The following is a 13,622-nucleotide window of genomic DNA, read 5'->3' as shown; positions in this document are numbered from 1 at the left end:
ATGCATCGATAATTATTTCTACGAATTCAAACAACAATTGAAACACATGATCAATACTTTGTTCAAAGATTTGATGCCTTAAGAGTTTTTGGATTATCATTACTCCAAAAAATGACAATTGCATTAAGGATGCTCACATATGGATCACTCGTAGATGTTGTGGATGAATATGTTAGGATTAGTGAAAGTACAATAATAGAGAGTTTGAAGAGGTTCGTAAAAGCACTAGTTGAAGTATTTGGAGAGCAATATTTGAGGTGGCTAAATACTAATGATATTACAAGGTTGATGAGCGTGGCTAAGCCACATGGGTTTTCAGGTATGTTGGGTAGCATTGATTGTATGCATTGGAAATGAAAAAATTGACCAACTACATGGCATGGAATGTTTACAGGTCATACCCATGAACCAACCATTATTTTGGAAGCATAGTTTCCTATGATCTATGGATATGACATGTATTTTTTGGATTGTCAGAATCATTAAATGACATTAATGTGGTACATAGATCCCATGTATTCTTTGAATTGACAGAAGGTTGTAGTCCTGAAGTTTTGTATACTATCAATGGACATAAATATACAATAAGATATTATCTTATTGATGGTATATATCTCTCGTGGCGTACTTTTGTTAAAACCATTCCATCTCCTCAAGGGAATATAAAGAAAATTTTTTATGCACAACAAGAGTTCGCTAGAAAGGATGTCGAACGAGCATTTAGAGTCCTACAATCATGATTTGCAATAGTACGTGGACCAGGACGTATGTGAGATGTTGAAACACTCAAATATATAATGACATCTTGTATCATATTGTACAATATGATAGTTGAAGATGAACGTGATATGATTCATGAAGATTTGGATTTCAACCATGATACAGTTGTTGCTACTCCAACAATTGATTTGTCGCACAAGTGAAGTTACGGAGTTTATACTGGTTCACAATCAAATTCGAGATAAACAGACTCATATACAACTCCAAAATGATCTTGTGGAGCATTTTTGGGAATTATATGGTAAACATTCGAATTGAAATAAATTAATGTACTTGGTTTCTATTGTATTAGAAAAAATAAACAGTTTCGAGTTAACACTCGTGAAAAATAGCCATCAATACTAAACGTAACAACAATACATTACTAAAAGGAAATGATACATTACTAAATTAATGTTCATGAAGTTCACTTAATCCCAACTCCATACATTACTAAAAGGAAAAGATACATACATTAATCACAGCTACATTTTTACAAATCTGATAGCCTTGCGCTTTGCATTTTTTAAATAATTTCGAGTTTGAGCCTGTTGTAATATTTAGCTTGAAGTTCATCCATATTACCAGTATCAATGCCCATAATTCTTTCTTCATAAAACAATTGTTCTCGCATTTCCCTTTATATTTCTCGCTCTTCTTTTAATATTTCTAGTGTAATTATCTATTAGATTAATTGCAGTTATTATAATTATCTATTAGTATAATTATCATTAGGTGGTTCTATTTATCTGAGAAATATCTTTTAAACCATTAGGTAATTATCTCATATAGTATTTATCCACTGGATAAAGAGTGATAATTGTCTTTCAAATTGAATTAAATTAATTTGATAGATTAGTTTGAATGAAGATAGACATTAATTAGTCTATAAATAGAGGGTTCCTTTATTGAAAAAATAACACAATCATACAGACATGGAAAGCAATTTGGGTCCCCAATTAAGTCCAAATCTGAGGGCATACATCATCGTTGTGCATTTGGCTGATTGATTTGAAGCATCCAACTCAATTGCAATTCAGGTTTTTCATGCAAATAATGGCTGGAGGTAAGTGCGTTTTATTTTTATATTCTAACAGTTGGTATCAGAGACTTTTGTATCTCTGCCTTATTTATTGATAAAATCTCGTTGCATAACGATATTTGATTGGGAAATATATTATTATTTTTCGTGATATTTTTGGCCTGTTTTATTGATTGTATTTCAGGCTTAGATGAACATCGCTAGTGCCCGTATGTTGCGTCCATTCAAGTAATCGACTACCATGGGTCACTGCCAATTTCGCGACATCGCTGATGGATGCCATGGTTCTTTGTTTCTGTTTGGCTAGACGCCATGGACTTCCTCATAGACCGCGGCATTACAATTGCTTAGCCATCTTCGAATGGCCATGGCTTTAAGTTTTGCCATGGCCGACAGCCAAAGCTCTTCTCTATGGTCGACTCATCCTGGGTTAACCGTGAGGTGTGATCACTATCTTTAGTTTGCCATGGTCGAGGATGACTCGTCGTGGGAGCAGCCATGGTCGATGGGTCTCTGTCTGGCTGTGTGCGTTCTGCCATGGCCGGATGCGTGGATGATATGGGTCATTATTTTGGCTGGGTCATTATTTTGGCTGGGTAATTGTAACGCTACGCTCCTACCTACGGGTGTTACTCACAAATATCCAGCTTACTATTCACACGCTAGGGCAAAGGTGAAGAGACGGCTACGTTTCAATGAGAAACGGCCTAGGTGGGAATTAGGCTTTGCCCTCCCTTCGCTCCACTCAAGGATCTGGGAATTATCGAAACGACCCCGCGACAATAAAACTCAAAACCTCGCAAAGTGTCACCCCTTCTCAAGCTCCTTAATGAAGAGCTAAGGATGACTTCCCAGGATCGACAAAATAAACTAACTCACTCGCTTTTATATAAATTATGGCATAAGGCCTTAATTATAAGAAAATAAATTTTCTTTGCCCCAACTATTAACCCATTTATCTCACTTTCAATTCCTTTAGAAAAGATTTGGATTAATATTTCTTTGGAAAAATTTAATAAAAATTTCCTTATCAATCTCCATTGATTTTTCTTTTAATTATTCAAAATACCTCAAATTTCCAACCCTTAGGAAATAATTTTTTTGAAATTCAAACCTCAAGCATCCTCAACCATTTTCAAAATGTAAGGAAAATACTCCATTATTTAATTTCCCAAAATATAGAAAATTTTCCCCAATTTCCTCAAATTTATATTAATTTAATAATTAATTTGGAGGCTAAAATACTCCTTTATTTATTTATTTAAACATAATTTTTATTTCAAAAATTTTCAAAATATCAGAAATAATTAATTAAACAGAAAAAGAAATTAAAATAAAAAAAACATCATAGCAGCAAGGGGGGGCGAGCAGCACAGCCAGCCGCGCCCAGCGCGCGGGCCGTGCGCGCACACGACGTAGTTGCGCTCGCGCTGGTCCCTTGGCTGCGCGCGCTGGCCACATGCCATGCGCGCGGCCGCGCCCAGCCACGCCCAGGCGCACCCTGCTATGCGCCCCTGGCACCAGCACACTGCCACTCCTTTTTTTTTTTTCAAAAAAAATATTTTTTTTTCTTTTTAAACCCAAATTTTCCAGAATGCTTTTACATTTCAAATGGCTTCCAAAACATTCAAGTTTGCCACAATACAACCATATTAAGCATTCATTACATATTTAACTAAATTAAATACAACATTCATCCACTAAACCACAAAATACATATAATTCATTTGCATTTCTCCGTTCTTCATTACCTTCAACCTTCCAAAACTCTTTTTCCTTTAAATGATTCTCCACCTACATAGAGGTCAAAGGACCTTATGAGCCAATGCTCAGTAAGGGTGCTATGCAAATGTATATGTAACATGAGAATATAAACATGTAATGCAAATGCAATGCATATTATGGGTAGTCCTTCATGCCCTCATAACCACTTAGGTTAAGGCACCAACCAACCCCTCTCTTATCACTAGTCCTCCTTATGGCCATAGGTCCACTAGAACACAAAACATGCAAAAAGACCATTACATGTAACTCATTCAAAACATGTACAAATGCAAGCAAAACCCCACCACTTGGAGTTATCCCTTACCTTTTTCCTTGAAGCTTCAATACTTCCACTTGTCAAGACTCTCTCTTTGGCTTTAATCACCTTAAGAAAATATCCTTAAAACATTAGAGATCTTTAAGACTAAAGAATGAATGGAGAATGAAAACTTTCCTACACACTTGAAGAAATTTAAACTAAGGCTTACCTCTTGCTTGCCTTTCTTCTTCCTTCTCCTAAACTTCTTCTTACTCTCTTTCTCTTAATATGTGGAAAAACCTTGCACAAAAATCTCAACTCCTTATTTATAGAGATTTCCTACTCAATCCATGCCAAAACTCAATATTACATCTTAGCCATTGGTTTTTCTTAATTCAAGAGACTCAATCTCAACCCTCCAATACAAGCACAATCCTTGTGCTTCTCCTAATCCTCAATCTTAGCCATTGATTTTAAGAGAACTCATCTATAGTCTCTAAAGAAACACAATCCAAGAGACTTAGTCTCTTTAAATCTCATCCTTTGATTTTCTTTAGAGATTAAATCCTCAACCATTGGATCAATCTCTAATTCCCATAATTCTCCAATTTTTAAAATTAATAAATAATGACTAATTTCAAGATTGACTAATTTCTCCATTTTTCATTTAATTTAAATCCATAACTTTTCAAGCATTTAATGGAGACTAATATCTTTTCTTTTTGATTTTATTTAAATTGCTCTTGAAAGACCTAATTCATTTTACTTTGGCATTTAATTAAATCCACCATTTTTCCACATAAATGCATGACTAATTTCCATTTAATATGGAATTTCTTTTAATTCTCTCCATAATGGCTCTCATTTAATGCTTGAGAGACTAATTTATTTTCTTTTTGCATTTCTTTAAATCCCACTCTTGCTTCACAAGATCATGCCAAGTGTCCCATTACACTTAATCAACAAATTTATTATTCCTAAATTAAATTAAATCCCATTCCATGAGATCTTGCCAAGTGTCACAAATCTAACCATACTTGGCTTCCATTTTAATTTCCTAATTATCCATACACTTAATCAAGAATTAAATTCTCCAAAAATCAATTCTCCAATATAAATAATTCTCCAAAAATAATTTATCTTTTTATGGGATGGAACTCCAAATTACCGTTTTGCCCCTCCTAAGGCATCCTATATATTATGTGCCTTTTCTTTAATTCAAAGGCAATTATGAAAATTTTCATATACCAATATTCTCTTAATTGATAAAATTTATCATAACTCATCAAGGGTATTACAGTAATCGTCGAGGACCACCATGGGTGTAGGCTGATGGAGGCGATGACCAGAGGAGTAAGAAGGAGGCGGTTATGGCGCCTTGCAGACCTATGAAACATTCATCGTTGGCGATGGCAGTCGGCAATGGCAAGCAACGATGGCGTGGCAATGAAGGTAGTTGGTGGCAGCAGCGATGGCGTGTTAGCAGTGGCATTTTCAAAGGCAGTGACAGCGACAAGGGTCTGAAAACCCTTTACTGTTTTTTGGGGAAGAAAAAGGTGGGTCGGCCCATTGGGTTCTCGGGTAGATCCACTGAATAGGAACTGGGTCGCGCATTGGGTGCGTGTGGCTCATGCTCCATGGGGCGAGCGTAAGGCTCACGTACCTTGGGAAGCGCGTGAGGCCGACTCGCCGCCCTAGGCAGCCACCCAGCCTTGGAAAAGGGTCCCACTCAAGGTTTTTGGGATCCCTGATTCCATTGGCAGGGTCCGTTTCTCCTAAATATGTCTCAAAAACTATGTTTGAATTAACCCCACATAAAGGCAAGAGTAAGATTTAATTTTTCAGATTTCAATACTTTATTTTTCATGCAATTGTTCATATTAATCTCTTGTTTAATTATGAAATTGCATGCTAAGTAAATTATTTATAATTTTGATCATGATATTGTTTATGCATATGCAATTAATTATACTCTCATGTTAATTTTAATACATGATTAAGTGAATTGATATTGTTTATGCATAATTATTGGTGTTATATATGCATAAATTAATTTCTTGCTTATGCATGATTTATTGTGATTAAATCATTTAAAATGTCATGTGATTAATATGATTTTAATTAGTTGAAGACTAGCCACAGCATCTTTAATTAATTAAAATTATATATTGAGTTGCAAAGGTCACATAAAGTTAAATGACATTAATTGTGATTAATCATATTGAATACAATAAATTTTATCCCACAAGAATTTTTGTTGTATTTGAGTGATTAATTAGGATGTGATAATAAATTATTTTTCTTAATTTACCCACAGGAATTAAAAAAAGGAATATAGTTTGTCAGTCACATTATAAAGTTTATATTATGAATCAATTTAAATGTAATAACTTAGCCCACAAGCAGTTGTTATATGTTAGTGATTCATAATAGTTGTTGCATGCTTTACATTGGTAAAACATGACATTAAGTTAAAGTAGCCTCGCATTCAGTTACATGAGTATGATTATATATTTATTTTTGTAGTTACTTTACCTATGAATTTATCTGATATGAAGTGTGACGTTCCTGATTTGAATGGTGATAACTATAAAGAGTGAAATGATAGGATTCTTCTACAATTAGGGTGCATGGACTTCAACTATGCAATTCGAAAATTTGAACCATTTGCAGTCAATCCTATTAGCACTAAGGCTCAGATTGCTGAGCATGAGCGATGGGAGCAATCTAATCGCCTTAGTATGATGTTCATTCGAATTAAGATTTCTGCTAGTATTCGTGGTTCAATTCCAGAATGCAAAACAGTCAATGAATTGCTGAAGGCTATTGATGAACAATTTGAGTCTTCAGATAAGGTACTTGCCGGCACCCTAATGACGAAGTTATCATCAATGAGGCTCACCGGTATTAAATGTGTGCGTGAGCACATCATGAAGATAAGGGACATTGCAGTTCAACTAAAATCCCTAGAGGTTAAGATGTAGACTCTTTTCTTGTGCATTTTATTTTAAATTCTCTCCCACAGTAGTATGGTCCCTTTAAAATTTCATATAACACACATAAAAATAAATGGTCTATTAATGAATTATTGACCATGTGTTTTCAAGAAGAAGGGAGGTTGATTATGGAAATGGGAGAGAGTGCATATATGGCCTAAAGAATAAGTCTACTCAAGCAAGGCGTAAAGGAAAAGGTAAAATATCCATCCAGCCTAAAGTAAAGAAGGAATCCAAGTGCTTCTTTTACAAAAAGAAATGACACTTGAAGAAAGATTGCCTCAAATTTAAGTTATGGCTTGAGAAGAAAGGTAATCTAACCTCACTTGTATGTTATGAATCTAATATGATTGATGTTTGTCACAACACATGGTGGATTGATTCTAGTTCTACAATCCATGTTGCAAATGCCTTGCAAGATTTTCTAAACTAGAGGAAACCAGTAGGAAGTGAACAAAGCATCTATTCAGGAAACAAGATGTGTTCACATGTGGAAGCAATTGGGACATGCAGGCTGATTTTACATTCTGGCTTTGTTTTAGATTTAGAAAAAGACTTTTATATTCCTAGTTTCTTTGGGAATTTAATTTCAGTTTCCAGACTCGTACCCTTTGGATATTCCTTTAATTTTATGAAAAACTCATTTGATTTGTTTTATAAATCTGAACTTGTTGGGAATGGTACATTGTCTGATAGTCTTTTCAAAATTAATTTACAAAATAATGTCTCTTATAATATAATGCATGCCCAAATCAATGCAGGTATTAAAAGATGTGTAATAAATGAGGATTCCTCTATATTGTGGCATAGGAGATTGGGACATATCTCTATTGAGAGACTTAGAAGATTAGTAAATGATGGAGTGCTCAATGCTCTTGATTTTATTGATTTCCATACTTGTGTAGATTGCATAAAGGGAAATTAGACTAATAAGTCAAAGAAAGGTGCTAAAAGGAGTATATAAATATTGGAGATCGTACATACATATATTTGTAGTCCAAATATGGACGCGTATGGTCAGAAATACTTCATCTAATTTATTGATGACTATTCACGATATATGTATCTCTACTTGTTTTATAACAAGAAAGAAGCATTAGATGTCTTTAAAGTTTTCAAGGAAGAAGTAGAGAAATAGTGTGATAGGCACATTAAGATTGTGAGGTCAGATAGAGGTGGAGAGTATTATGGAAGATACACTGAGGATGGATAGGCACCTAGTCCATTTACTAAGTTTCTCGAGGAAAATGGGATTGTGGCCCAATACACTATGCCAGGGTCTCTAGACCAGAATGGTGTAGCTGAAAAGAGAAATTGAACATTATTGGACATGGTGAGGAGTATGCTTAGCAGCTCTAAGCTTCCTAAATTCTTGTGGACTGAACCTCTTAAAACGATAACGTATATATTAAATCGGGTTCCAACCAAGGTTGTCCCTAAGACACCATTTGAGTTATTTAAGAGTTGGAAATCGAGTTTGCGACATATATGCACTTGGGGTTGTCCGTCTGAAGTAAGAGTTTACAATCCATAGGAAAGGAAACTAGACCCAAGGACTATAAATGGATATTTCATTGGATATGAAAAAATCCAAGAAATATAGATTCTATTGTCCATTTCACATCACTAGGATTGTGGAATCAAGAAATGCAAAATTTCTTTAGAATGACTTGATTAATGGTAGTAATCAATCTCAGAACTTGGATTCTTCTAAGAAAGATTATTCAGATATTCTAACTCCCATTTCAAGTGAAAGACTGACTGAAGTTCATAGTACCCCTCAAGATCAAATGGGTGTTATATAACCAGTCTTTAATATTCCACAAGCTGCTGATAGCAATCTAGAAGATCTAGTTGTGCAAGATACTCGTCAGGAGGATATTGACACAACATTAAGAAAATCAACTAGAATAAAGAAACCAGCCATACCTAATGACTATGTTGTGTATCTTCAAGAATCTAACTAAAACATTGGAGCTGAAAATGATCTTGAAACGTTTTCACAAGCCATGAGTTGCAATGAATCCAAATTGTGGTATGATGCTATGAAAGATGAGATGAATTCCATGGCAATTAATGGAGTTTAGGATCTTGTTGAGTTGCCTAATGGGGCTAGGGCCATTGGCTGCAAATGGGTCTTTAAGACTAAGAAAGACTCATTAGACAACATTGAAAGATATAAAACAAGACTCGTTGCTAAAGGATTCACTCAAAGAGAGGGAATCGATTACACAAAGACTTTTTCTCCTGTATCCAAGAAAGATTCTTTTCGTATAATAATGGCATTAGTAGCACATTTTGCTTTAGAATTGCATCAAATGGATATGAAAATTGCGTTCCTTAATGGAGAACTAGAGAAAGAGGTTTATATGAAACAACCAAAAGGATTCTCCTCTAGTGATTGTGAGCATTTGGTATGCAAGCTTAAGAAATCCATAAATGGATTGAAACAAGCCTCCCAACAATGGTACTTAAAATTTCATGATATTATCTCTTCATTTGATTTTGTAGAGAATGTCATAGACCAATGTATATACCAGAAGGTTAGTGGGAGCAAAATATGTTTCCTTGTCTTCGGGGGCAGAGCCAGGATACGTAAGTAGGGGGGACAAGCAACGATGATAAAAAACGTAAAATTTAAAGTTATGTAACAATTATCTATATTATTAAAAAAATATTGTAATATTATATCAAACATCATTATAGTATTTTTACATAAACTCAAACACATGTTTCTTAAAAAATTTCTTTAGTTTCAAAAGCAAAAATATTGTACTTACATTTAGGTCTTCACAAAATCATAGATGCTCTCGCCAGGTCTCTATATTTTGAAACCGCTGCATGATTTTTTCATTGTCAATTATATCAAATGTTCCCTTCTCAATATAAGTAACCAAACAATCATTCATCCATTGATCACCAATTCGATTGCGTAAATGATTCTTAATGAGATTCGTGGATAAGAAAGCTCTTTCAATGGTTACAGTAGCAACAGGAAGAATTAAAGCTAACTTCACAAGCATATACACCAATGGATATACAACATTCTTTTTCGTTTGAACTAATTACTTTGCAAGACCACCAATCCCATTAACTTCCGAAAATTCATTATCAAATCGCACATCAATTATATAAGTCTCCAACTGATTTTTAAGTGCCATAAGATCAACTTCAGAAAATTTTAATGAATAAAATTGAGCAAGATGAACCAACTTATCCTTGTCAAAAGCATGAAAAGAATTATTTGGATTCAAACATGTCACACGAAGAAGTAGCTCAGTATTTGTCTCTGTGAAATGATGGTTGAGCTCATGGAGTTGTTTGTCTATCACCCAATAAAAAAGTTCAACTCTGTAATGATGCATATTAGTATGATGTTCAACATTATGCCTTGAGCGCCCCGGAACAACATAAACATCATCCATGTTTTGAAATTACAATATCATGTTTTTCACAAAAAGAGGAAAGCTCATCAAGTAACAATTCTCATCCGTCATCTCTCATTCTTTGTAAGCGTTGTTTGGATAATTTAACTAATGTCATGGCATTTACAATATCTTGATCTTTTCTTTGCGATGCTTGTGACAACTCACTTGTAATGCCCAAGACATTTTTCATCAAATGCAAATTGAATACAAATTCAAAAGATTGAATTAAACTCAATAAAGTACAAGCTTCACCTTTTTGCTCTGAACTTGTACCATCTTCTTCAACAATTTTTAGTACATCAATAACAGAGGAATATAAAACAATCAAGTTCATCAATGTGCCATAATGTGATCCCCATCATGTATCACCGAGTCTTTGGAGACTACTTTCTTGATTTAAACCATGTCCACTTTTAATTTCCCCATTACTCAATGCTTCAATGACTATTTGCTTGTTTTTCTCTTAAAATATCTCGACGCTTATATGAACCTTCAACAACATTCACAACATTACTAACAGAATTGAAAAGAAGAGCAATTTGACTATGACTTTTTGCAACTGCTACAAGAGCCAACTGAAGTTGATGAGCAAAACAATGAATATAGAAAGCAAATTGATTCTCTCTTAAAATAAGACTTTTAAGACCATTGAATTCTCCTCTCATGTTACTAGCTCTATCATAGCCTTGACCACGTAATTTTGAAAAACTCAACCCATACTTTGAGAACAATGATTGTATTGCTGCTTTAAGTGATAATGAAGTTGTGTCATTAACATGAACTATACAAAGAAATCGTTCAATGACACTTCCCTCTTTATTCACATAACGCAAAAGAATGACCATTTGTTCTTTAACTACCACATCACGAGACTTATCAACTAAGATAGAAAATAAATCATCTCCAAGATCATGAATTATTGCATTAGTAGTTTCAATTGTTGCTGCATTCGCAATTTCTTTTTGGATATCATGAGCTGTTACTTTAAGATTCTTTGGAGCATTATTCAACACAACATTGTGGATACTTTCATTGTGATCAACAAGAAATTTCAGAAGTTCCATAAAGTTACCTTGATTTAATGAACTTTCGTACTCATTATGACCATGAAATGCCAATCCCTGACGTGAAAGAAATTGAACACAATCTACTGTTGCAGTCAAACGGATTCGATACTCATTTCGAGCTTGCTCAGATTGTCTAGAATAAAGAGTTTCAATATGTTGTCTTTGATTCATTAAAGCTTGACATTTGCTCCAAGCATGATTGTGGACACTAGTAGGGCCTCCTACATGCTTTTAAAGTCTGTCTTTTTTATTCCAATTTTTGAACCCCCCTAAAACAAAAGATTCATCTCCAATGCATTGCTCAACAACATACTCTCTCAGAAGATAACAACACAAACAAAATGCAGCATCTTTTTGAATGCTATACTCTAACCAATTGTTGAACTCATCAAACCATTCTGACCGAAAACAACGCCTTCCATTTCCTAGTTTTTTTTGTGAAAAATGGTGCCCTCATGGTTGACATGGACCTCTTAATAAATAAGCTCGTTGAATTTCATCTCTCTCATTAGGATGGTGTCGACGTTTGATTTCGGCCGACCGTGATTCGTTTTGGGCCGCGGTGAGTCGATCCAAAAATACCGAAAAGGAAGGAAGAAAACCCCTCCCCCCGACGTTCCAAGCGTGTACACCAGAATCTTTTACGTGGTTCGGCCAGAACGATGCCTAGTCCACAGCCGCCATCTCATTATTCTCCCAGAGTGGCGGTATCTGATTATATTTTTCTTGTCCTCCTCCCTTGCCCCTCATGGTCTCTTTGATTTCCATTTATCTTGAGGGGCTTTTACAATCTAGATAATATATAAAAATACAGTGTTTGTATAATGGGGGACAAATAGTTCTTACCGCCTTCGCAAGACCGGGAGTGGGATCCTCATTACGAGGGGCATGGGCTGTTACAGATAAAGTGATCGGACCCTACCTCTGACTTCTCAGCAGCTTTGCCGCTCATACGAGCTGGAGGTTTTAGGCGAGCGACCTGGATGGTCCAGCGATCTGGAGGATATTTCAAGAGCTCGTTAGTCGATTGCTCCGAGCTCGTTGGGGAATTACCGGGAGCTCGCCATATGCTCGCTTTACGAGTTCCGGATCTTTGGTGGAGGCTGGACCTTCCTTGACGAGGTCATCCGGGCCTTCTTGGCCTTGGGTGATTGGGCCGGTCTATCGGACCGAGTCTGGCCCATGCGGGGTGATGCGGGAAATACATATAACATAAGCCCCCCAGTTCGCGGCACGATCTTCGTGCTGGGAATTGACGCGTGCCAGCTGTTCTTCCATCCCTCCGACTTCTGTCCAATCACCTTAAGTCTCGTCGTTCCACGTAGCACGCTTTGTCGGCAGCGCATTTAATGCGCGCCCCCTCCCCATTTCTGCGCATGATTACACTCGTGGGACCCACAAGCTGTTGTGCGGCCGCTGGATGCGGAGCATGTGATAAGTCGTCATTCGATCCGACGGTTGGGATGGACCAGGCCGTCAGTATAAATAGTGGGGAGTGTCCACCCGCTTCTTCTTTCACGCTATTTTGAAACTCCCTCAAACCTTTGCCTCCCTGCTTTCTTTTTTTTTTTTCTCTCGAGGCCTCCGTTATCGCCGTGCTTTCAGACGTCTGCCGTTCTCGTCCGGTGCTTGGTACGAGTCCCCATTCAGTCGTCAAGCGCAGCTTTTAGGTAAGTTTGTCATGACTTTCTTCTTCTTCTTGTGAGGCCATCCACCGTTGGTTAGTCGTCGGTGGTTTCTCTGGCTTCGTCGATCGATGTCGTTCTCATTTTTGGAGAAACGGCACGATTCGGCTTGTCGTTTGCTAGGCCTTTGGGTCCAATGACCTTAGGATTAGCTTTTCATGGAACACCTGGCTTGCGGCTGCAGCCCCTCCGCCCTAGGCGGCACCCCTTTTGCGAAGTGCTCGGCCTGGAAGACCTAGGGGACGTTTTAGGGTTTTTCTTCTAGTTTCTTGAGGTCTGGTTCGCGACTTGCGACCTGACTGTTCTCTCTTTTCCTTTGTAGATGTCCGACCAACACCGTGGAAATTCAGGTCAAAAGCGCTGCAATTATATCGTAGGAGAAAACGACACTTTGAGCTCCGAAGATTGTCTCATTATGGAGGGCCAAAATCTTGGGAGTGCGAGCTCGGGGTGCAGGGAGGTCGCCGTCCCGACCTCTCGGGAAACCGAGCTGAAGGTTCAAGATCAGATCGCTGGTGGGAGTGCTGATCTTGCGGTCTTCAAGAGATTCTCGTCCAAGGCCAAGCTTCACGAGGTGATGACTTGTGCTCAGGAGTTTCGTCTCCCCAGGACCTGCCGAGTA

The sequence above is a fragment of the Diospyros lotus genome, chromosome 11, assembly GCF_014633365.1.
Source record: "Diospyros lotus cultivar Yz01 chromosome 11, ASM1463336v1, whole genome shotgun sequence".
Taxonomy (NCBI): Eukaryota; Viridiplantae; Streptophyta; class Magnoliopsida; order Ericales; family Ebenaceae; genus Diospyros; species Diospyros lotus.
This window is presented reverse-complemented; position numbering follows the sequence as displayed.